This window comes from Nycticebus coucang, chromosome 20 (genome assembly GCF_027406575.1).
Source record: "Nycticebus coucang isolate mNycCou1 chromosome 20, mNycCou1.pri, whole genome shotgun sequence".
Classification (NCBI taxonomy): domain Eukaryota; kingdom Metazoa; phylum Chordata; class Mammalia; order Primates; family Lorisidae; genus Nycticebus; species Nycticebus coucang.
This window is the reverse complement of record NC_069799.1, coordinates 82767-108202: the sequence shown is the minus strand read 5'-3', so window position 1 is coordinate 108202 and position 25436 is coordinate 82767. Positions and strand designations below refer to the sequence as shown.

Sequence of the window (25436 nt, the reverse complement as noted above, 5' to 3'; positions counted from 1 at the left end):
GTCCTGAAAGGGGGTGTTTCTGGGCAGATCCCACCAACCAGAAATGTCTGGAGTCTTCTCTCCTCAGTCTCACCAGGCCCAGTTGCAAAGAAGCTGTTACTCGGCCGCCATCTTGCTCCTTCCCCTCTTTCCGTTCTCTTGAGGAAGGATTGCAGTGCTATAAATTTCCCTCTTAGGACTGCCTTTGCAGTATCACAGAGGTTGTGGTAATTTGTGTCTTCATTGTCATGTTTGTTCCAAAAATTTTAATTTCCTTCTTAATCTCGTCTATAACCCAGCTATTGTTCGCATAAGGTTATTTAGTTTCCATGTTTTTATATGAGTATGTAGATTGCTGTTGTTACTGAGTTCAACTTTTATTCTATAATAGTCCGAAAAGATGCAAGGAATAATTTGTATTCTTTAAAATTTGCTGAGGTTAGACTTGTGACCTAAGATGTGATCAATTTTGGAGGATGTTCCATGGGATGACGAAAAGAATGTGCATTCAATTTTGTTAGAATGAAATGTTCTGTAGATGTCTGTTAAATCCGGTTGTCAAATGGTTAAGTTTAACTCTAAAATTTCTTTGCTGAGTTTCTTATTGGAGGATCGATTCAACACAGCCAAACTGTTAAATAGTTAAAATCTCCAACTATTATGGTGCTGGAGGAAATCAAGCTGTTAGAGTCTCTTTTGTAAATTGAGGAGCATTCTTCTTGGGTGCATACATATTAATAATTGAAATCTGATGATGTTGAGTGTTACCCTTAACAAATATGAAGTGACCATTCTTATCTTTCCTTACTTTTGTTGGTTTAAAGCCTATGGTATCTGTGAATAAAATTACAACCCCGCTTTTTTCTGATTTCAATTTGCCTGAATTATAGACGACCATCCCTTCACCCTGAGTGTATATTTATCTTTTAAGGTAAGATGAGATTCTTCTATGCAGCAGATATCTGGCCTGAGTTTTTGTATCCAGTCAGTAACTTGTGCCTGTTTAGAGGACAATTTAAACCATTCACATTAATTGAGAATATTGATAAGCCTTGCAGAATTTGGGTACTGAGTTTTTCAAAAGTCCAGTGGACATTTTTAATCCTTTCACCACTGTGGAAGTTGGAATTTGATCAAACATTTCTGAGTGAGTTTAGATTCCTTCATTTCTTTAAGCTCATCCATATCTTTTCTATATTCTTTTTTATTTTCAAAGTTTTTTTTTTTTTAATTGTTAGGGATTCATTGAGGGTACAGGAAACCACGTTACATTGATTGCATTTGTTAGGTAAAGTCTCTCTTACAATCGTGTCTTGTACTCGCAAAATGAGTGAATTGCAACCTCAATTACAGAGTCTGGTAAACCCTGGTGAGGAAGTGGATTTTCTGGTGGTGGTGGCCCACAGGCCCCACCCCAAGCCCTGGGTTGGGGAAGTGGTGGTGGTGGTGGTTGTGGTGCCTGCTGGGGGTTTGGCCCCACCCTGGGTGGGTGCCATGGTGGTGGTCAGGGGTAGGCCCCACTGCACACAGCTGGTGGGAGGGGTGGTGATGGTGGTGATGGTTGTAGTGGTGTGACTGGGTGCTAAGCCCCAACCCCCAACTCCAGTGGGGTGGTGGCAGTGGTGGTTATTCCTGGGGGTAGGCCCCACAACCAAAGGTGGGTTAGGGAGTGGGGGTTGTGGTGGTGGTAGCGGTGGTTTGTGATCGGGGGTTATGCCCCACCCGTACCACAGGAGGAGGGTGGAGGGAGTGGTGGTTGTGGTGGTGGTGACAGGTGGGCAGATACAACCTACCACACAGGATGGGGAGGGTTGGTGTGTTGGTGGTATCAAGGGGGTAGGCCCCACCCCAAACCCTGGTGAGGGAGTGGGGTTTGTGGTGGTTGTGGCCCACAGGTAGGCCCCACCCCAAACCCTTAGTGGGGGTAGTGGTGGTGGTGGTGGTGGTGGTCACCCATCACCCCATGTAAGGGTGATAGTGGTGGCTCTCGGTAGGCCCCACACCCAAAGGTGGGTGAGGGTGTGGGGGTTGTGGAAGTAGTAGTGGTATTGGTGGCTGTGGGGTAGGCCCCACCTCCCACCCAGGTTGGGGGCATAGAGGTGGTGCTGATGGCCAGGGGGCAGGCCCCAAACCCCCCCAGGTGGGGCGGGTGGGTGTGGTGGGTGGTGGTGGTGGTGTCCAGGGCATAGGCCCCACCCTGAAACCTTGGTGAGTGTTTGGGGTTTGTAGTAGTGGTGGTGGTGGTGGTGTTGAGTGTGGGGACAGTGGCAGTGGTGGCCACGGGTAGGCCCCACCCCACACACATGGTGGGAGGTGTGGGAATAGTGGTCGCGGTGGTGGTAAACCGTTTCTAGGACCCAGTCCCCAGCATGGGTGGAGTGGTGGAGGTGGTCGTGGTACTGGTAGTGGTGGTGGCCTTGGGGTAAGTCCAATCTCTCATCCCATTTTGGGGTGGTGGTGTTGGTGCAGGTGGTGGTGGGCACAGGGCAGGCCCCACCACCTACCCTGGGTGTGGAGGGTGGGTGTGGTGGTGGTGGTGGCCAGGGGTTAGGCCCAGCTACAAATGCCAGCTGAGGGCCTTGGGGTGGTGGTCATGGTGTCTGGGGGTTAGGCCCCACCCCCCACCTTGGTTTGAGGGGGTGGTGGTGGGGGTGTTGGCCAGGGGGCAGGGCCAACCACCTACTCAAGTAGGGAGGGGATGGTGGTGGTTGTGGTGGTGTTGATGTTGATGTTGATAGCCAATGGGTAGGCCCCAACCCACACACCTGGTGGGATGGGTGGGGTGGTGGTTGTGGTGGTGGTGGTGACCAGATGCGAGGCCCCAGCCCAGGTGGGGCAGGTGAGGGAGGAGTGGTGGTGGTGGTCATGGTGGCCAGGGTGCTGGACCCATCCCCCAAGCCAGGAGCAGAGGGTGGCTGTGGTGGTGGGGGGGGCAGGGGGTAGGCCCAACCCCCAAACTGGGGTGAGCTGGTGGTGGCCAGGGGGTAAGCCCAACCCCCAAACCCAGGTGAGGTTGTAGTAGGGGTGGTGGTGGTGGCTTGGAGACAAGCCCCATTCCCCACCCGTGGTGAAGAGGGTTGGTATGGTGGTGGGGGTGGGGGTGGCCAGAGGGTAGGCCCCAATACCCACAAATGAGAAGGCAGGTGTGGGTGATAATGGTGTTGGTGATCTTTGTGGCCAGGGAATAGACTCCTCCCCTAACCCAGGTGAGGGGTTGGGCATTGTGGTGCTTTTGGTGGTGGTGGCTGGGGTTTGGCCCCACCCACCACCCTGGGTGGGTGCGGTGGTAGTGGTTAGGGGATAGGTCTCACTGCACACACCTGGTCAAAGGGGTGGGTATGGTGGTCATGGTGGTGGTGACTAGGCCCCATCCCCTAACCCGGTAGGGATGGTGGGGTGAGTGGTGGTAGTGGTGGTAGTGGTAGTGGTGGTGGTGGAGGCAGTTGTGTAAGCCACACCCTCACCCCATGTGTGGGTGGTGGTGGTGGTTGTGGCAGAGGGCAAGACCCACACACCACCTGGTTGAGGAGGGTGGGTGTTTCAATAGTGGTCGTGGTTGTGGCAGCATTGGTGTAAGGCTGACCCCATACACCCAGTGGGAGGGATGGGGATGGAGGTGGAGGTCGTTGCTGTGGTGGTTACTGGGTGCTATGCCTCACACTCCATCCCTGGTAAGATGGTGGGGGGAGTGGCATTGGTGGTGGGTGGTGTGGGGTAAGCCCCAGCCCTGAACTTGTATGGGGGTGATAGTGGTGTCAGTAATGGTGGTGGCTTGGGAGTAGGACCCACCCCCAAACCTAGGTGAGGGGGTTGGGGTTGAGGTGGTGGTAGAGGTTTAGGTCCCAGCCCCAAACCTGGGTGAGATGGTGGTAGTGGTGGTGCTGGTGGTGCTGGTGGTGCTGGTGGTGCTGGTGGTGGTGGTGGTGGCCGGTGGTTAAGCCCAACCCCCAAATCTGGGTGAGGTGGTGCTAGTTGTGGTAGTGGTGGTTGTGGTGGTGGCTGGGGGGCAAGTCCTACCCTGGGTGAGGAGGGTTGGTGTGGTGGTGGCGGCCAGGGGGTAGGCTCCACTCCAGACAATGGGAAGTCAGGTGTGGGTGATAGTGGTGGTGGTATTCTTGGTGGCCAGGAGGTAGACCCCTCCCCCAAACCTGGGTGAGGGGTTGGGGGTGACAATGGGAAGTCAGGTGTGGGTGGTAGTGGTGGTGGTATTCTTCATGGCCAGGAAATAGATCCCTGCCCCAAACCCGGTGAGGGGTTGGGGGTTGTAGTACTGGTGGTGGTGGTGGCCAGGGGGTTGTCCCCACCCCCACCCTGGTTGGGTGTGGTGGTGGTGGCCAGGGTTTAGGCCCCAATGCACACACCTGGTGGGAGGGGTGAGGGTGGTAGTGGTGGCCAGGGGGCAGGCCCCACTTCCCCCTCTGGTTAGGGAGGGAAGTTGTGGTGGTGATGGTGATGGTGGCCAGTGTGTAGACCCCTCCCCATACACCTGATGGGAGGGGTGGGTGTGGTGGTCATGGTGGTGGTGGCGACTAGGCCCCACCCCCCAACCCAGTAGTGGTAGTGGGGGTGAGTGGTGGTGGTGGCAGTTGCGTAAGCACTGCCCTCACCCCGTGTGTGGGTGGTTGTGGTTGTGGCCAGGTGGCAGGACCCACACACTCACCTGGTTGGGGAGGGTGGGTGTTTCATTGGTGGTAGGGGTGGTGGCTGTGGGGTAAGCCCCACCCCTCATGCTGGGTGGGGAGGGTGGGTGTGGTGGTGGGAGTGGTAGTGGTGGCAGGGGTTAGGCCCCACCCCCAAATCCAGATGAGGGGGTGTGGTTGTGGTGGTGGTGGTGGCTGGGGGTTAGGTCCCAACCCCGACACTGAGTGGTCGTGGTAGTGGTGGTGGCCATGGGGTAGAACCCCCACCCACCTGGGTGAGGGGAGTGGTAGTTGTGGGGGAGATGACCAGCAATTAGGACCCACACCCTATATGGGAGGGAGGTGTGGAGATGTGGTGTTGGTCAGAGGGAGGCCATACCCCCCACCCCATGTGGGGAGGGTGGGTGTGGTGGTGGTGGTGGTGGTGTGTGGGGATTAGGCCTCGCCCCCCACCCCTGGTCGTGGTGCTGCGGGGTGGTAGGGGTGGTGGTTGTGGTGGTGGTGTTGGCAGGGGGACAGGCCCCACCCCGTACCCCAGGTGGGGAGGGTGGCTGTGGTGGTGGTGGTGGCCAGGGGGTAGGCCATACCCCACAGACCTGCTTGGAGGGGTCAGGGTGGTAGTCGTGTTGGTGGTGGTGACCTGGTGCTAGGTCCCACACCCAACCCGGGTGGGGGGAGTGCTGGTTGTTATGGTGGTGGTGGTGGTGGTGGCTGTGGGGTAGAACCCACTGCACACCTGGATGGGAGGCATGGTGGTGGTGTTGTTGGTGGCCATGGGGTAAACCCCACCCCTCACCCCATGTGGGGTGATGGTGGTGTGGGGGGAAGGACCTACTCCACAACTCAGGTGAGGGGATAGGGGTTGTGGTGGTGGTGGTGGTAGAGGTGGCTGTGGGGTAGTCTACACCCCCTACCTGGGTGGTGGTGGTGGTGGTGGTGTTGGCTGGGGGGGAAGTCCCCACCTCCACCCCAGGTGAGGAGGATGGGTGTAATGGTGGTGGTGGTAATGGTGGTAGTGGTGGTAAGGGTTTAGGCCCCAACCAGAAACCCAAGTGAGAGGGTAGGTATTGGGGTGGTGGTGGTGGTGGTGGTGGTGGCGGCTGGGGGACAGGCCCCAACCCCAAAACCAAGTTGGGTGGTAGGAAGAGTGATGGTGGTAGTGGTGGTTGTGGCTATGGGGTAAGCTGCACCCCTTACCCCAGGTGGGGAGTGTGGTGGTGGTGGTGGTGGTGGCGGTGGTGGTGGTGGAGACCATGGGGTAGGCCACAACCCACACACCTGGTGAGAGGGCTAGGGGTGGTGGTAGTGGTGACTGGATGCTAGGCCCCACCCCCAACCTGTTTGGGGTGGCAGGGGGAGTGGTGGTGGTGGTGCTGCTGGTGGCCATGTGGTAAGCCCCACTCCTCACCCCACGTGGGGAGGATGGGTGTGCTGGTGGTTGTGGTGTTGGCCGGGGGGTTGTCCCCACCCACCACCTTGGTGGGGTACATGGTGGTGGTGGCTTGAGTCAGTCCCCACCCACAACCCTGGTTGTGGAGGGGGGCTGTGGTGGTGGTGGTGGAGTTGGCCATGGGGTAGGCCCCACCCCACACTGGGTTTGGGGGCGTGGTGGTGATGATGCTGGAGGTGGTGGCCATGGGGTAAGCCCCTCTCCTCATCCCTTGGGGGTGGGTCGAGGTGGTGGTGCTGCTGGTGGTGGAAAGGGGGTAGGCCCCACCCCACACACCTATGGGAGAGGTGGGGATGCTTGTAGGTGTTGTGGTGACTGGGTGCTGGGGCCCCCCAATCCAAGGGGCTTGATGGGGAGAGTGGTGGTGGTAGCATTGGTGGTGGCCGTGGGTTAAGCCCTACAGTTCATGCCGTGTTGGGAGGATATTGGTGTCGGTGATGGTGGTGGTGGGGATTAGGCTCCCCCACCAAACCCAGGTGAGGGGGAGGGGGTGAGGGTGGGGGGGTTAGGGCCTACCCTCCATCCCAGGTGAGGGTGGTATTGGTGGTGGTGGTGGTGGTGTTGGCCGGTGGTTAAGACTTACCCCTCACCTGGTGTGGAGGTGATAGTTGTGTTGGTGATGGTGGTGGCCATGGGATAATGCCCATCCACAAACATTGGTGAGGGGGTGAGGGGGTGGGCATTGCGGTTGTGGTGGTTGTGGTGGTGGCTGGGGGTTAGCCTCCACTTCCCACACTGGGTTGGTGGGAGGAGTGATGGTGGTGGTGGTGGTGGTGGTGGCCTTTGGGTAGGTCTCACTCCCCACCGGGGTGCAGGGTGTATGGTTGGGGTTTTGGCCATGTGGGGAGGGTAGCAGTGGTGGTGGTGATATTGGTGCTGGCCAGGGGGTCTGACCCACCCCCAAACCCGGGTCAGGGGGTGGGGGTTGTGGTGGTGGTGTTGGCAGGGCGGTAAGTCCCACCTCTCACCCAGTGTGGGCGTGGTGTTGGTGGTAGTGTCTGGGTGGTAGCCGGTGGGTGGTGGTGATTGTCGTGGGGTAAGTCCCTTTGCTCACCCCATGTGGGGGGGATGATGGTGTTGGTGGCTGCTGGGTAAGCCCCACCTCTCACCCAGGGTGTGTGTGGTGGTAGTGGCCAGGTTGTAGGCCTTAACCCATACATCTGGTGGGGGTGGTGGGGGTAGTGGTCAGGGAGTTGGTAGTGACAGGGTTCTAGGCCACACACACCACCCTGGGTAGGGGGCTGAGTGGAGTGGTGGTTGTGGTGGTGGTGGTGATGGTGGCTAGAGGCAGGCCCCACCCCCCAACCTGGGTGGGGAGGGTAGGTGTGATGGTGGTGGCCAGTGGGTAGGCCTCAACCCATATACCTGGTGGGAGGGTTTGGTGTGGTGGTCATGCTAGTGGTGGTGACCGAGTGCTAGGCTCCACCCCCCAACCTGGGTGGGATGGTGGGGGGAGTGGTGGTGGTGGTAGCCAGTGGGTAGGCAATAACACACACACCTGGTGGGAGGGGTGGGGGTGATGGTCACGCTGGGGGTGGTGACTGGGTGCTAGGCCCCACCACCCAACCTGGGTGCATTGGTGGGGGGAATGCTTGTGGTGATGGTGATGGTGATGGTGGCCGTGGGATAAGCCCCACCCCTCACCCCATTTGGGGGTGATAGTGGTATTGGTGATGGTGGTGGCCATGGGGTAGGCTTCCTCCCCAAACCCAGTGAGGGGGTGAGGGTTTTGGTGGTGGTGGTGGCCGGGGGATAGACTGCACCCCCGACACCAGGTGGGAGTTGGTGGTGGTGTTGGTGGCTGGGGGTGAAGCACGAGCCCTCAGCCTGGGTGCATGTGGTGGTGGTGGCCAGGGTGTAGTCTCCACTCCACACACCTGGTGGGAGGGTGGGGGTGGGGGTTGGGCTGTTGGTTGTGACTGGGTGCTAGGCCCTACGCCCAACCCATGGTCGGCGGGAGGGGGTAGTGCTGGTGGGTGTTGTGCTGGTGGTGGTGGCCGGGGGGTAAATCCCACCCCACACACCTGGTAGGAGGTATGGGGGTGGTGGTCATGGTGGTGGTGGGGACTTGGAGCTAGGGCCAATCCCCCAGCCCGGGTAGGGTGCTGGGGGAGTGGTGTTTGTGGTGGTGGTCGTTGGGTAGGCGCCACCCCCTATCCGGGTGGGAGGTGTGGTGGTGGTGCTGGTGGTAACCATGGGGCAGGTGAAACTGCCCTGGGTGGGTGTGGTGGTGGCCCGGGGTAAGCCACACCCCACACATCTGGTGGGAGGGGTGGGGGCCGTGGTGGTGGTGGTGGCTGGGGGGAAAGCCACACCCCTCATCCCACGTGGGTGTGGTAGTTGTGGCCAGGGGGTAGGCCACACCCCACACATCTGGTGGGAGGGGTGGGAGTAGTGGTGGTGGTGGTGGTGGTGGTGGCTGTGGGGTAAGTCCCACCCCTCACCCCATGTGGGGTAGTGGTGGTGGTGGTGGCTGGGTGTTAGGCCCTTCCCCCATACCTGGCTGGGGGTGGGGGGAGTGATGGTGGTGGTGATGGTGCCAGTGGTTATAGCCAGAGGGTCATCCTCATCCTTCACCCTGTGTGGAGGTGGTGGCCAGGGGTTAAGCCCCACTTCTTATTCTGAGTTGGGGTGGGGGTGGTGGCTATCAGGTAGGCCTCAACCCACACACCTGTTTGGAGGGTTGGGGGTGGTGGTTGTGGTGTTGGTGATGACTGGGTGCTCAGCTCCAAGCCACACACCAGGTAGGGGTATGGGGGAGTGGTGGTTGTGGTGGTGGTGGTGGACATGGAGTAAGCCCCACCCTTCACCCTGACTGGGGGTGACAGTTGTGTTGCTGATGGTGGTGGCTGGGGAGTAGGCCCCACCCCCAAACCCGGGTGAGGGGTTGGGGGGGGTGTTGGTGGTGGTAGTAGTGGTGGTGACTGAGGTTAGGCTCCAACCTCCACCCCAGTTGGGGGGGTGAGTGGAGTGGTGGTTGTGGTGGCCATGGGGTAGGCCCTACCCCAAACCCAGTTGAGTGGGTGGTGGTTTTGGTGGTAGTGGTTATGGTGGAGGTAGTGGTGACCATGGGGTAAGCCCCACGCCTCACCCCATGTGGAGGTGGGGGTGGTAGCCATGAGTTCAGCTCACCCCTTATGTGAGAGGATGTTGTAGTGGCCCAGGCATAGGCTCCAACCAACAGACCTAGTGGGAGGGGGAGGGGTGGGTGTGGTGGTCAGCTAGTTGGTAGTGATTGGGTGCCTGGCAACACCTCGAAACCTGTGTGAAGAGGGTAAGGGTTGTGGTGGTGGTGGTAGTGGTGGTGGTGGCCAGGGGTTAGGCCCAACCCCCAAACTGAGTGGGGGTGTGGGAGGAGTGGTGGTTCTCATGGTGGTGGTGGCCATGGGGTAGGCCCCACCCCTGACCAGGGTGGGGGGCATGCTGGTGGTAGGGGTGGCCGGGGACCAGGCTCCACCCCTAACCCCTGGTTGGGAGGGTGGGTATGGTGATGGTTGTGGTGTTGGTGGTGGTCCTGGCCAGGTTCTGGTGGGAGGGGTGGGGGTGGTGGTCGTGGTGCTAGTGGCCGGCGGGTAGGCCCTACCCAGAAACCTGGGTGAGGGGGTTGCAGTTGTGCTGGTGGTGGTCATCGTGGCCATGGGTTAGGCCACACCCCCCACACTGGGTGGGAGTGGTGGTGGTGTTGGTGGCCATGGGGTAGGCCCGACCCAGCATGTGGGTAGAGGGCTTGCTGGTTATGGTGGTGGTGGCCAGGGGCTAGACCCCACCCCAGATGTGGATGTTGGAGGTGGTGGTGGCCATGGGGTAGGCCCTACCCCCAAACTCTGGTGAGGGTGTGGGATTTGTGGTGGTATTGGTGTTGGTTGTGGTGGCTGGGAGTTAGGCCCCACCCCACACAGCAGGTGGGAGGGGTGGGGATGGTGGTCATGGTGTTGGTAGTGACTGGGTAATAGACCCCAGCCCATACACCTGGTGGGAGGGTGGTGATCGGGGTATTATTGGTGACCAGGTGCTAGGCCCCAACCCCACCCTGGTTGGGGATGGTGGGGGGAGTGGAGGTTGTGGTGGTGGATTTAGTGGTAGTGGGGAGTAGGTCCCAACCCCACTCTGGCTGAGGGAACTGGGGTTGTGGTGGTGGTGCTGATGGTGACTGGGGGTTATGTACTACACCCCACCCTGAGTGGAGGTGGTGTGCGTGGTGGTCATGGTGGTAGTGGTGGTGGTGGTGGCTGTGGAGTATGCCATGGGTAGGGGGTGTGTTGGTTATGGTAGTGGTGGCCAGGGTGTAGGCTCCAGCCCCAAACCCAGGTGAGGGGGTTTGGTTTGTGGTGGTGGTGGTGGCCGGGGGTTAGGACCCACCCACCACCCCAGGTTCGGGTAGGTAGGATGGTGGTGGTGGCCAGTGGGGTAACCCTCCACCTCAATCTGTGTGGTGGTTGGTGGTCGTGGTGGCCGTGCAGAAAGCCCCACCCCTCACCAGGTGTGAGTGTGATGGTGGTGTTATGGATGGTGGTGGCTGGGGGGCAGGCCACATGCACCGAGGCAGGCGGGTTTGAACCCTGCCGGGCCTGCCAAACAACGACAACAGAAAATATAGCCGGCGTTGTGGCGGGCAGCTGTAGTCCCAGCTACCTGGGAGGCTGACGCAAAAGAATCAAGAGAATCGCTTAAGCCTAAAGAGTTAGAGGTTGCTGTGAGCTGTGACAACACAGCACTCTACTGAGGGTGACAGAGTGAGACTCTGTCTCAAAAAAAAAATAAATTGTACAAGCATTCACATGTCAGAAGTGGCACTTAACTGTAAGATATAGGTATCAGTGTCCTTCATAAGGAAGACACTCTTCACATGTTCTCTAGGCTTAGCTCTTCAAATCATAGGGAAAGATGCTGGGCAGTTTATAGTGCTGTGCTCCCAATAGTGTTAAAAAGTGGGTAAGAAAGGTCACAGGATTTAAATGCATAGGATCAGAGCAAGCAAGGAGCCCAAGAAGTGTGGGGGAATAGTTAATAAGAAAAGAGCCTGAAGGAGGAGAAATAACTAAAATAATATAAGAAGCCTCTGGGCTCTCAAAGTTTTAAACCTCTCAATCTTCAGAGCAGAGATAGGTTCCGGGACTTCCGTGCCAAGGGTAGAGGGAAGAGAGAAATGACTGCTCTCAGCCTCCATTCTGAGTATACAGGCAGCAGAATGGGGATAATTATAATAGCTAAAGACAACCAGCTGAGGATAGAGATTAAGTCAAATTTTGCCTCTATTTATTCTGTAGAAAACCCCTTATCAATATCAGATTTATATAATGTAAATTGGGAAAGTCAACAAGCCAAAGGAATGACTAAAGTTTTATTCTACACACCAAGAATACTGCTGTTCTGTTGGATAGTACGTGAATGATTTATGTCAGATGTGGAAGGGTTAACTGATAAGATTTAATTAGGTACCTGGAAAAATTGAACTCCACCACTTGATGAACAATCCATACCAGCTTCTACAGATGAGTCTTGACTTAGAGGTTCTTCAGTGCTCTGTCCCAGAACCACCATTTCTATATCCGTGTCCTAAAATAAGAAGCTGGCTGAGTGACAAAGTCCAAGGGCTTAAAAATCATCATTAAAGTCAAGGAAGTTTTCTTCTTTCAATATAACATATAAAAGTTAAACCTCAACAAAAGGAGCAGAAAATCTACAAATAATAATTCTTCTACTCTGTAAAATGTTAGTAAGATAACATTTCAGTTCTTCTAGAATGGTGATGAGCACAATGTAAACATGACTAATTATCTACTAGTCTAATCATTGAAAAACTGATAATATTAGAATAAACAAACCTAAGTATCAGGCAGCAATAAATGAGAGGGAAAGTAAGACTGAAGGTCAGACAGTTAAATATTCTTCACATAAAATTGACCACGTCAAAAATGTATAGGTGATGCCAGGTACAGTGGCTCACACCTGTAATCCTAGCACTCTGGGAGGCCGAGGCAGGTAGATTGCTTAGCTCAGAAATTTGAGACCAGCCTGAGCAAGAGAGAGAGCGAGGCAATGTTGTGGGCATGTGTAGTCCCAGCTACTCGGCAGGCTGAGATAAGAGGATCGCTCAAGGCTAGGAGTTTGAGGTTGCTGTGAGCTATGAGGCCTAGGCACTCTACCCAGGGCAATGGAGTAAAACAAAAATAATAACAGGAGAGTTATAAAATTATGCTGCTTTAAATTTTACCTGACTGGTCTCTTCTTTGTAGTTTCCTTAACAGTTTAGCATCATTAACAGTTCAGGCTGTTTCCTTTACAACTGACCAAGAAGTTCACGTGGTTCTGTTCTCACCAGTGTTGATGGGTAGAAGTAATTTTTCCTCTGTGGTGTTGTACCATTAGTAGACATTAGTTAAGTGGGAAAGATTAATCTGGGATATAATTAAGATTTTTTTAATGTTAAAACTTGTATTTACAAATGTCTTCCAGAAATATAACAATTACTATATACAAGAATTAGTCTTGTTACCTGTTACATTTCCCATTTTTCCTATATATGGTGACTTTATTAGAGACCTTTGGGATATCCTGTATTCTCTAATCTGACCTTAAATAGACTTGGCTATTTTCAACATCCAGCCTATTCCCTAAACATGAAGTTTTCCATCTCTGAAAATGTACAAAAGATGTGTTATAACTGGGATGAGTAGAGATTTCCTAATATGCTTACTTTGATAGGAGTAATTATTTCACTATAAATATGGTTGGGTGGTTAAATCAGTTTAATTTCTTTAACATGAACTCAAGCTTTAATAATTTATAAGGATTTCCCTTTTCAATCAACATTTATATTGCCAATTTCATTTAAAAGAGGACAATAACTCCTATACATCTCTTGGAAAAAATGAAGCATTCTGTAGTACTATCTCCTTTTCATAATTGCTTTTAAAAGAAAACAGATTTGGGCAGTGCCTGTGGCTCAAGGAGTAGGGTGCCAGCCCCATATACTGGAGGTGGTGGGTTCAAACCCAGCCCCAGCCAAAAAATGCAAAAAAAAAAAAAAAAAAAAAAGATTTGAAGTATAATTTAAATTCACTCATTTTGCGAGTACAAATCAATAATTTTTCGTGAATTTACAAAGTATCCAACTATCACCACAATCCGATGGCAAACCCGATTATTCATTCTGTGTAAAACAGCGTCTTTCATGAAAACTTTCCTCAATCATCATGGCCTATCCTCATCTGTACCATGTACGGATTGCTCAAAATAGTGATTTGTAAATGTCCGCAACAAAATGAGAGGGACACAATGTTGTAAACTTTTCATTACACTACATTTAGTCAATTATATCCTTCCAACATTTTTGGCACTAAAAAGCCCTATTACAGAGTCTGGGTGAGGTGACTCCTGCTTGTAATCCTAAGCACCAGGGGAGGCTCATCCGCATGGACTGCTTGAGTTCAGGAGTTTGAGACCAGCCTGAGTAAGAGTGAGAATCCATCTCTAAAAATAGCCAGGGGTGGTGGCAGGCACCTGTAGTCCCAGCTACTCAGGAGACTAAGAGTTTGAAGTCGCTGTGAGCTATAATGCCATGGCACTCTACCGAGGGTGACAAAAACTCTGTCTCAAACAAATACAAAATAAAATAAAAAATAAAATGCCCTGTTACAGACCGTGTTGGGCAGATGGTCAGTTTTTGTTTTGAAAATGTTCTTTCTTAACGAAGTCAGTGCTGTGAATGTTTATGAAATTTAACTGAATTGTAATGTCTACATTTCTAGGAGTACATTATCACTTCTATCGTTACACCTAATCTTGATTAAAACTATTTTGGGGTTCCCATATTTTCATATTTGAGTGATTACATAATGAGATGGCAAATTTCCATCAGGCAGCATCAGGACCTACTTTGTCGGAACATCTGACACTGTCCAGCAGCGTTCTCCAAACTTTTTTATCTCATAGCACACTTGAGCCTATAGTTAAACTTTTGAGGCACACTTATGTTGATCAAAAAAAAAATAATAAGACGATTATACTTACTGTGCTTTGAATTTCTTTTGACAATAATTTTACTAATGATCTTCAAAATTTTTTTGTGGCACACCGAAGATCTTGTGCCCAATGGTGTGCCATAGCGCACCAGTTGAAAATCAATGCTGTACAGGGTTAAATTGAACTTCAAAAAATTTAACAATTTTATTTCCCTTTTAAAGTACTTGTTGAAATATCCACTTTCAGATCCTGTTGCAAAAAGCAATTAAGCCTAGTCAAACCATCTCAACTTTTATAGTTTCATTAAGTGAATCAATCTCTCTTCATCAATAGTTATCTAATCAAGAAAAATGTTATGCTGGTTCTCGTTAGTCGCTTTATGTTCACTTAAATTTTTAGTGATCTCCAAAAAGGAAGCCTCACAATGTTGGTTTACAACCTATAAATGATACATTAAGTTTTCTCAGTACTAAAAGTCGTCAATGCTTTATTCAATATGTGATTTTTTGGCCAGGCGTGGTAGCTCATACTTGTAATCCAAGCACTATGGAAAGCCAAGGCAGGCAGATTGCTTGAGCTAAGGAGTTCAAGACCAGCCTGAGCAACAGTAAGACCCTGTCTCTACTAAAAATAGAAAAACTGGGCTTAGCACCCATAGCACAGTGGTTATGGTGCCAGCCACATGCACTGAGGCTGGTGGGTTCAAGCCCAGCCTGGGCCAGTTAAGCAACAATGACAACAACAACAACAAAAATAGCCAGGCACTGTGGCTGGTGCCTGTAGTCCCAGCTACTTGGGAGGCTGAGGCAAGAGAATCACTTGAACCCAAGAGTTTGAGGTTGCTGTGAGTTGTGATGCTACTCTACTGAGGGCAACATAGTGAGATTCTGTCTCAAAAAAATAAATAAATAAAATAAAATAGAAAACCTAGTGGGCCGTCATGGCAGGCCCCTATAGTCATAGCTACTTGGAGGCTGAGGCAAGAGGATCACTTAGGCCCAAGAGCTTAAGGATGCTATGAGCTATGATAATGCCACAGCACTCTACCCAGGGAGACAGAGTCAGACCATAACTCAAAAAAAAAAAAAAAAAAAAAAACAAAGAAAGAAAGAAAGAAATAGGAAAAGAAAAATTAGCTGGGCATTGTGGTGGACACCTGTAGTCCCAGCTACTTGGAAGAATGCTTGAACCCAGGAGGTTAAGGTTGCTATGAGCTAGGCTGAAATGGTGGAATCTGAGCATGGGCAAAGGAGTGAGACTCTGTCTCCACAAAACAATTTTGTAAATGTCATTTTTCCTTACTTTGGAATTTTCCCTAATAAAAGTTTTAAAAACACATACAAAAGTAAAGAGAACAGTATAATCAGCCCCTTGTTTTACCCAGCACATTTACCAACATGTAGGGTACAAATCAAACCAGATTGGCCACTTCCTCCTCAGACCCAGTATTAGTTGGAAGTAAATCCAATATCATTTCATTTCCATTCACTTCAGCATATATCTCTTAGAGTTAAGAGCATTGAAGACCATTATTGGCTTGGCACCTGTAGCTCAGAGGCTAGGGCACTAGCAACACACACTGGAGCTGGTGAGTTCGAATCCAGCCCAGGCCTGCCAAACAACAGTGACAAGTACAATAAAAAAATAGCCAGGCATTGTGGTGGGCACCTGTAGTCCCAGTGACTTGGGAGGCAGAGGCAAGACAATCACTTAAGCCTTAAGCCCAAGAGTTTGAGGTTGCCGTGAGCTGCGACTCCACAGCACTCTACCCAGGGCCACAGCTTGAGATTCTGTCTCAAAAAAAAAAAAAGAAAGAAAGAAAGAAAGAGACCAAGCGGTGCCTACAGCTCGGTGAGTAGGGCACTGACACCATATACCGAGGGTGCCGGGTTCGAACCAGGCCCTGGCCAAACTGCAACAACAAAAAGGGCATTGTGGCGGGTGCCTGTAGTCCCAGTTACTCGGGAGGCTGAGGCAAGAGAATTGCCTAAGCCCAAGAGCTGGAGGTTGCTGTGAGCTGTGATGCCATAGCACTGTACTGAGGGTAACCAAGTGAGACTCTGTCTCCACACACACACACAAAAGAGACCACTATCACATCTAAAACTTTTCACACTGATTCCTTCATGTCAATTGCCTAGTCAGTGTTCAAGTTTAACTGATTGTCTCAAATGTGTGTTAATTTGGTTTGTTTGAACCAGAATTCATCACTAGATTTGATTGTTAAGTCTTAAGTAGCTGACTAGTTTGTCATCCAAACATTTTGGAGTGAAAGGGGCCATTCATATTAATTACCCCAACACAACAAGGATCTTCTCAGGCAAACTAGGACTTAAAACCTTCCAGTCTTAAGTCTCTCTCTCTTTTTAAAAAAGTCTCTCTCGATCTATAGGTATCTTTCCTTATATTTTTTCTCTTAAAAAAAACTTTTATTGTTGGCCAGGTGTGGTGGCTGAAGCCTAAAATCCTAGCACTTGAGAGACCGAAGTGGGTGGATTGCCTCAGTTCAAAGGTTCGAGACCAGCCTGGGCCAGAGTGAAACCCCATCTCTAAAAAGTAGCCAGGAGTTGTGGAAGGCACCTGTGGTCCCAGCTACTTGGGAGGCTGAGGCAAGCGGATCACTTGAAGCCAAGAGTTTGAGGTTGCTGTGAGGTATGATGCCACGGACAGCCTAATAAGCATTATGAAGTGTAACTCTACCTAAAAAAAAAAAAAAAAAAAAAAAAAAACATTAAAGGAAACTTTTTTTGTTGTTGACAAAACCAGGTCTCTATTGAATATCTTAAATTCTGGATGTGGTCAATTGCATCTCTATGCTGTATTTTCTTCTTCTGTTGTTCGAGATAGGATCTTGCTCTGTTGCCCAGGCTGAAATGCAATGGCACAATCATAACTCACTGCAGCCTCAAACTCCTGGACTTGAGCTTCCTCAGCCTCCTCAGTAGCTTAGACTGCAGGTACATGCCACTGTACCCAGCCTCACATCTTCTGGTTATATCTAAAAGCTTGATCTAATTCAGGTTCAATATTTTAGCAAGAATATTTCATGGGTGGTACTGAAAGCACATAATGTCTGCTTGTGTCAAGATAAATCAGTGGGTTCAGCCAGGTGCAGTGGCTCACACCTGTAATCCTAGCACTCTGGGAGCCTGAGGTGGGTGGATCGCCTGGGTTCAAGACCAGCCTGAACAAAAGTGAGACCCCATCTCTGAAAATACCTGGACATTGTGGCGAGCACCTGTAGTCCCAGCTACTTGGGAGGCTGAGGCAAGAGAATCACTTGAGCACAAGTGTTTGAGGTTGCTGTGAGCTATGATGTCACAGCACTTTACTGAGGGTGATAAGGTGAGACTCTGTCTCAAAAAGAAAAAATCAGTGGGTTCAGTTATGGTTACCCTATTAATTATAGTGTTCACTGTTAGCTTTTGATCAACTGGTTTAAGCAGTCATTAATATCCACAGGGCTTATTTCATTAGGGATTGCAAAATAGTGATATTTTAATTGTATCATTTCTTCTTCATTTTATTAGTTGAGAATTTATGGGAATCAAGATTACCGTATAATCTCTGTTAATTACCCTGTTGAACCAAGATATGGTTCCTTCAGGACAAATGGCTGGGTGCTATATTGTTCCTCTTTATTGACCAGTTTTCAGAGGAACGCATTGCTTACATAGCATGACTCAAAGGAAGCCTATGAAATTTGTACAAATTGATCAGCTTTAATATATTTGATATGTTTTAACCTTTTACAGCCATTCTTCTTTTTTTTTTTTTTTTGTAGAGACAGAGTCTCACTGTACTGCCCTCAGGTAGAGTGCTCTAACTCTTGGGCTTACGTGATTCTCTTGCCTCAGCCTCCCGAGCTGGGAATACAGGCACGCGCCACAACGCCCGGCTATTTTTCTGTTGCAGTTTGGCCGGGGCTGGGTCCGAACCCGCCACCCTCGGCACATGGGGCCAGCGCCCCACTCACTGAGCCACAGGCGCTGCCGCCATTATTATTTTTGATACCCAAATTACACCACCTTTGAATGGGGGCGGTTGGCTCCTAAGTCCTTTTGATACAATCCCAGTCATGTTTAATAGCTTCCTTACTTTCTGGTATGACAAGATCAGTAGGCTCATTTCTTATACATTTCCAGCCTCAAACTTGAAGTTAGCCATATTGCCATGAACTCTCAGTCCTTTTAGAGAAAATAGTTTAAAATAATTATTCCTTGTACCTACTTCCTGAGAATATTAGTAAAATCTTCTATTGCACAGAAAGAAAAAACCAAGTCATACGAGTATTAAGCTCAAGCAAACCCACAAACTTATCAAGTATCCTTTGAGGCACCAATATTCTAAATACTTAAAGAATAATAGGTTTGAAGGTACATGGAAAAAAGTAAAAAGCAAAAGGTATTATGTATCAAAAGAGAGGGTTCACATCCCGGAAGAAATAAATAAGTGAAAAACCAAGCATAGATGTTAGATAGAAATTGGACAAATGTTAAATTAATACCAAGATCTAGAAGACATTATACCAAGCATGAAACAAGATCACGTATAAGCACACCAAGCATGATATTTAGAAGTTTAAATCATTGTATTTTTTTTTTTAGACAGAGTCTCCAGCTGTCACGCTGGGTAGAGTGCCCGTGGCATCACAGCTCACAGCGATCTCTAGCCCCTGGGCTCAGGCGATTCTCCTGCCTCTGCCTCCAAAGTAGCTGGGACAACAAGCGCCTACCACAATGCCCAGCTATTTTTTGGTTGTAGTTGTCATTATTGTTTGGCAGGCCTGGGTTGGATTCAAACCCGCCAGCTCTAATGTATGTGGCTGGCGCCCTAGCCTCCGGGCTTCAGGCGCCAATCCTAAATCACTGTACCTTCAGATATCAGTTGTTTTGAAACCAGATCTTAGCTAGGAATATTTAATTTTCTTACTGTTACTATTCTACACAAAATAGGGTTTTTATTTACAAAATTGCCTCCAATAAGTTCTGAAGTTCTTGTTCCCTTTTATTTAAGCACGATGCCCAATGTTCAGAAAAACAAATTGTGCTTGTATTCAGAGACACATCTCTGATCAGTCTCTTGAGATAGTTTTCTAGGTGGCTACTGAGTTTATCATATTGTTTCACAGACCCTTCAACCAATTTTGTACCTTCTTGGTTAAAATGTCAGAGTTCCTGTGATAAGCCATCTGAATCAGCACAAAATTTTTTACTTTGAAAAGTTGTTTGGTTGATTATATCATTAGATTTCCTACAAAAAGAGAATGACATTGTTGAAATGGGAAACCAAGACTCAAAAGATATATAATTTCTCAGGATCACACAGCTCTAAGGTGGCAGTTTTGAACACAGATTGTCTGGCTCCAGAGCCCAATGTCTTATGAATCTTCTACACTGATGAATGACGCTTTGGCCAATGTCTTTTCACAGCAGAATGACAACACATCTGCCGCTAAATGACCTTTGAAAAGATCATCCTTCCTAATGAAAACTTTCCCAGTCCTCCTCTAGATTTGATGTTTTGTATCTTTTATAGTATTTAATTATACCGTTATTAAAATGAAATTTGTCTACTTGTATTCCTCCTACTAAACTATGTCACTGTGGGGCATCTCCTACAGCCTCTGGTCTACCCCTAAATTGCCCAATCAGTCCATGATTCTGTTATGAAGCAGCTTCCCTTGCCTAGCACATAAATAAATTATAAACATTATGTTATTTTAAAAAGTCATCTATAATGCTTTCTTATAGTTAAAAGAAAAGTATACCTAGGTGTGACAAATTGTAATATAACCTATTTTGAACAGTGTGACATAAACTTGATATAAAACTAATGCCAGTTAGAATATACACACAAAATTCATTGAATTCCTCCTCTCAGCAAGTTTCTCTTAGCCTTCAAAGCCATCTCACGGGACCAGAGTTAAACCTCAGTGAATGAAAGTTACCCTCTATTACCACTAGATGGTTAACCATATAAATAAACCAAGTCAGCAAACATGTTCAAAATCAAACCTACAAAGTGGAAGTGACTGGAAAAGGAAAAGAAATTTAACCGGTAAGCTTAGAGTCTGTCAACATAAATCATTTCTCACAAGGAACTAACAACTTTGTGTGAAGATGAGATTTAGTCAAATGTGCTTACCAACCATGACAATCAATGCTAAAGGCAGTTATGTTCAGTGTACACAAACCTCTACCTAGACTCATGAGTGATTTTGAGACAGTTCCTAGACCAAACTAATAAACACTGATGTGGATAATTAATGTCAGGAAGACATAAAAAAAAAAGACTTGCTTTGCCCTTAAGAAAGTATTTCATAACTCCCTTCCCACTTCAATTCTCCTCTAGTATTCCCTCCAAAGCTATGGAATGGGCTAGAAATCAATCAGCCTACATACCTGGAATAAGAAAGTAAGAAGCACTTTCTAGATTCAGAATCTAAAGAGTTCACAATAGAATATCCTATACTGAATAGGACCAACTGAAAAACAGTTGAGACAATTTAGGTAGTGATATTTAAGTGATGGCAAGCATTCTAAAGCAGTGCTGCTTCAACAGAAATATAACGTGAGCCACATAAAAAATTTCAAAATTTCCAGCAGACATTAAAAAATAAAATGGGTAAGACAATTCCACTAACAATGTATTAGGTGTATGTAGCACAGATCAAAGTTAAGATATATGGAAAAAATAACAGACATGGAAATATTATGAGGTCATTTCATTGCACAGCAAATTATGCGATAGTGGATTCAAATTTCACTACAGCCTTTGAAAGTTGACTCCCCAAGGGACTGTAACAAACTGGTCAATATACACAGGTGGTCAATATAAGGAACTAGACCTGCACTACTGATATGTACATGTGTTAATGTCCAGTCTATGAAAATCAGGTCAACATAAGAAGATGATCAAGTATTTTAAAATGTATATTGTAGGCTGAGTGCAGTGGCTATAATCTTAGAACTCTGGGAGGCTAAGAAAAGAGCATCACATAAGCCAGGAGTTTGAGACCAGTATGAACAAAGGCAAGATCTCACCTCTACAAAAAACAGAAAAAAATTAGCTGGGCATGATGGCACACACCTATACTCCCAGCTGCTCAGGAAGCTAAGGCAGGAGGATCATTTGAGCCCAGGAGTTTGAGGTTGCTGTGAGCTATGATGATGCCATTGCACTCTAGACCACGCAAAAAAGTAAGACCCTGTCTGAAAAAAAAAAAAAAAAAAAAGTTATTGTAAATCTTAGTAAGAAAGGTAATGAAATATGGCTCAGTGGTTAGGCGCTGGCCACATACACCAAGGCTGGCAGGTTTAAACCCAACCCAGGCCTGCTAAACAACAATGACTACAACGAACAAATAGCCAGGGTCTGTGGCTGGCTCCTGTAGTCCCAGCTACTTGAGAGGCTGAGACAAGAGAATCACTTAAGCCCAAGACTTTGAGGTTGCTGTGAGCTATGGTGCCCCAGCACTCTACCAAGGGTGACATAGTGAGACTCTGTCTCAAAAAGAAAAAAAAAAAAAGGTAAGAAAGTATACAAGTTAATGAAAGAGATAAAACTGTTCAATTTAAATTAGGAAAGAAAGACTCGGTGCCTGTAGCTCAGCAGCTAGGGCGCCAGCAAAATATACCGGGGCTGGTGGACTAGAACCCAGCCTGGGCCTGCCAAACAACAATGACAACTACAACTACAAAAAAAATAGCCAGGCGAGGCTCAGAATTAACCCAAGGGGGGAGGGGTTGAGATGTGCAGGGACTCAGGCTGAGACAGTTAGGGGCCTTTAGGGGTCCTTTTGCTGGGTACACATCATCACTTTTTGCCTCATGTATCTTGATCTCTGTTATTGGGTGTATATACATTTAGGATAGTTATGTCTCCAAGAGAAACAATTGTATAAAATTCCTTTTTATTCGGCCAGGTGTGGTGGCTCATGCCTATAATCCCAGCACCATGGGAGGCTGAGGTGGGTGGATTGCCTGAGCTCACTGGTTAGAGACCAGCCTGAGAAAAAGTGAGACCCCATCTCTATAAATAGTCATGCATTGTGACTGGTACCCGGAGTCCCAGATACTTGGGAGGCTGAGGCAAGAGGATCGCTTGAGCCCAAGAATTTGAGGTTGCTGTGAGATATGATGCCACAGCACTCTACCAAGGGCAACTAAGTGAGACTGTCTCCACACACACACACAAAAATTCCTTTTTATTTCTGACATTGTTCATATTCTGAAGTCTGCTCTGTCTGAAATTAAATAAGACAGGTATTCCAGCTTTCCTTTGATTGCTATTTACATGATATATGTTCCATCACCACTTTTGGCCTAACTTTTTCTATTTCGAGTAAATATTTTTGGTAGACAGCATATAGTTTGGTTTTGCTTGATCAGATTTAATAGTCTACAACTTTCAACTGATTTGTTGAAAGACCATATTTAAAATGAGTACTGATATAGTTGTATCAAAAGCTGCCATTTTGCTATTTTCTATTTGTTGCATCATTTGCTTGTTGTTTCTTTTTTGTTCTTTTTTCTTTCCTTATATTTATTTATTTATTTTATTATTATTTTGCCTTTAGACAGAGTCTCACAGCAACCTCAAATTCTTGGGCTTAAGCGATTCTCTTACCTCACCCTCTCACGTAGCTGGGAACACAGGTGCCCGCCACAATGACTGGCTATTTTCTCTTTCTTTCTAAGTGGTTCCTGGATATTTTCACACTTTTCTTCCAAAGCACAGAATCTCTTTGTCCAGAGATTTTTCTTTTTTAAGGGCAATCATATAATCAGATTTACTACATATATAAATGAACATAAATATGTTACATGCTGCAAAGTAAGAGGGCATTGCCACACTTGGGTATATAAATGAACATAAATATCTAATCTATAACCCATAGAAAATTAAAAAAATCAAAACAAATAAATGAGAATAAATTAGCAAATAAAAACTTTAAAACGGCTATTATAATAATATTCAAGAATGTAAAGGATAACATAAGCATAGTGAGTAAACCAATAGGAAATATTTTTTCTTTTCTTTTTTTTTTTAAATGAGAAAACTATTTATTGCAGAGAAACATAGTTGCTCAAGAGAGGAGAGAATGTTCTCCTTGTCACAACAGGGAACTCTATTTACAGAGGCCTCTGGGAACAGTTTTATATTATCTCTCTGTGAACTTGCTTTCTGGTTTCTTTTTTGTCGTTGTTGGGGTTTCATCAAGGGTACAATAAACCAGGTTACACTGATTGCATTTGTTAGGTAAAGTCCCTCTTGCAATCGTGTCTTGCTCCTAGAAGGTGTGGCACACACCAAGGCCCCAACCCTTCCCTCCTTCCCTCTCTCTGCTCTTCCTTTCCCCACCCCCACCATGACCTTGATTGTCATTAATATGTCCTCATATCAAAATTGAGTACATAGGATTCATGCTTCTCCATTCTTGTGATGCTTTACTAAGAATAATGTCTTCCACTTCCATCTAGGTTAATACGAAGGATGTAAAGTCTCCATTTTTTCAATGGCTGAATAGTATTCCATGGTATACATATACCACAGCTTGTTAATCCATTCCTGGGTTGATGGGCATTTAGGCTGTTTCCACATTTTGGCGATTGTAAATTGAGCTGCTATAAACCAGTCTAGTACAAGTGTCCTTATGATAAAAGGATTTTTTTCCTTCTGGGTAGACGCCCAGTAATGGGATTGCAGGATCAAATGGGAGGTCTAGCTTGAGTGCTTTGAGGTTTCTCCATTCTTCCTTCCAAAAAGGTTGTACTAGTTTGCAGTCCTACCAGCAGTGTAAAAGTGTTCCCTTCTCTCCACATCCACGCCAGCATCTGCAGTTTTGAGATTTTGTGATGTGGGCCATTCTCGCTGGGGTTAGATGGTATCTCAGGGTGGTTTTGATTTGCATTTCTCTAATAGATAGGGATGATGAACACTTTTTCATATGTTTGTTAGCCATTCGTCTGTCTTCTTTAGAGAAGGTTCTATTCATGTCTCTTGCCTATTGATATATGGGATTGTTGGCTTTTTTCGTGTGGATTAATTTGAGTTCTCTATAGATCCTAGTTATCAAGCTTTTCTCTGTTTCAAAATAGGCAAATATCCTTTCCCATTGTGTAGGTTGTCTATTTGCTTTGGTTGTTGTCTCCTTAGCTGTACAGAAGCTTTTCAGTTTAATGAAGTCCCATTTGTTTATTTTTGTTGTTGTTGCAATTGCCATGGCAGTCTTCTTCATGAAGTCTTTCCCCAGGCCAATATCTTCCAGTGTTTTTCCTCTGCTTTCTTTGAGGATTTTTATTGTTTCATGCCTTAAATTTAAGTCCTTTATCCATCTTGAATCAATTTTTTTTTCATCTTGAATCAATTTTTGTGAGTGGGGAAAGGTGTGGGTCCAGTTTCAGTCTTTTACATGTGTATATCCAGTTCCCCCAACACCATTTATTGAATAGGGAGTCTTTCCCCCAAGGCATGTTCTTGTTTTGTTTATCAAAGATTAGGTGGTTGTAAGATGTTAGCTTCATTTCCTGCTTTTCTATTTGGTTCCAAGTGTCTATATCTCTATTTTTGTGCCAATACCATGCTGTCTTGACCACTATGCCTTTGTAGTATAGCCTAAAATCTGGCGGGTGATGCCCCCAGCTTTATTTTTTATTACTAAGAACCGTCTTAGCTATACGGGTTTTTTTCTGGTTCCATACAAAACACAGAATCATTTTTTCCAAATCTTGAATGTATGATGTTGGTATTTTAATAGGAATGACATTGAATAGGTAGATTGCTTTGGGACGTAAAGACATTTTAACAATGTTGATTCTTCCCATCCATGACCATGGTATGTTCTTCCATTTATTAATATCCTCTGCTATTTCCTTTCTGAGGATTTCATAATTTTCTTTATAGAGGTCCTTCACCTCCTTTGTTAGGTATATTCCTAGGTATTTCATTTTCTTTGAAACTATGGTGAAGGCAGTTGTGTCCTTAACTAGCTTCTCACCTTGACTGTTATTGGCATATACAAAGGCTACTGACTTGTGGACATTGATTTTATATCCTGAAACATTACTGTATTTTTTTTTTTTTTTTGGATGACTTCGAGGAGTCTTGTGGTTGAGTCTTTGGGATTCTCTAAGTATAAAAATCATATCATCAGCAAAAAGGGAGAGTTTTACCTCCTCTGCTCCTATTTGGATTCCCTTGATTTCCTTGTCCTGCCTAATTGTATTGGCTAGAACTTCCAGCACTATGTTGAATAGTAAAGGTGACAGAGGACAACCTTGTCTGGTTCCAGTTCTAAGAGGAAAAGCTTTCAGTTTTACTCCATTCAGTAAAATGTTAGCTGTGGGTTTGTCATAGATAGCTTCAATCCATTTTAGTAATGTGCCACCTATGCCTAT

General features: G+C 47.5%; 1 pseudogene; it reads right to left on the bottom strand.

The window, feature by feature from the left end:
• The window catches only part of LOC128573082 (kinesin-like protein KIF11), a 54039-nt pseudogene that overhangs the window by 4075 nt on the left and 24528 nt on the right, over positions 1–25436 (bottom strand).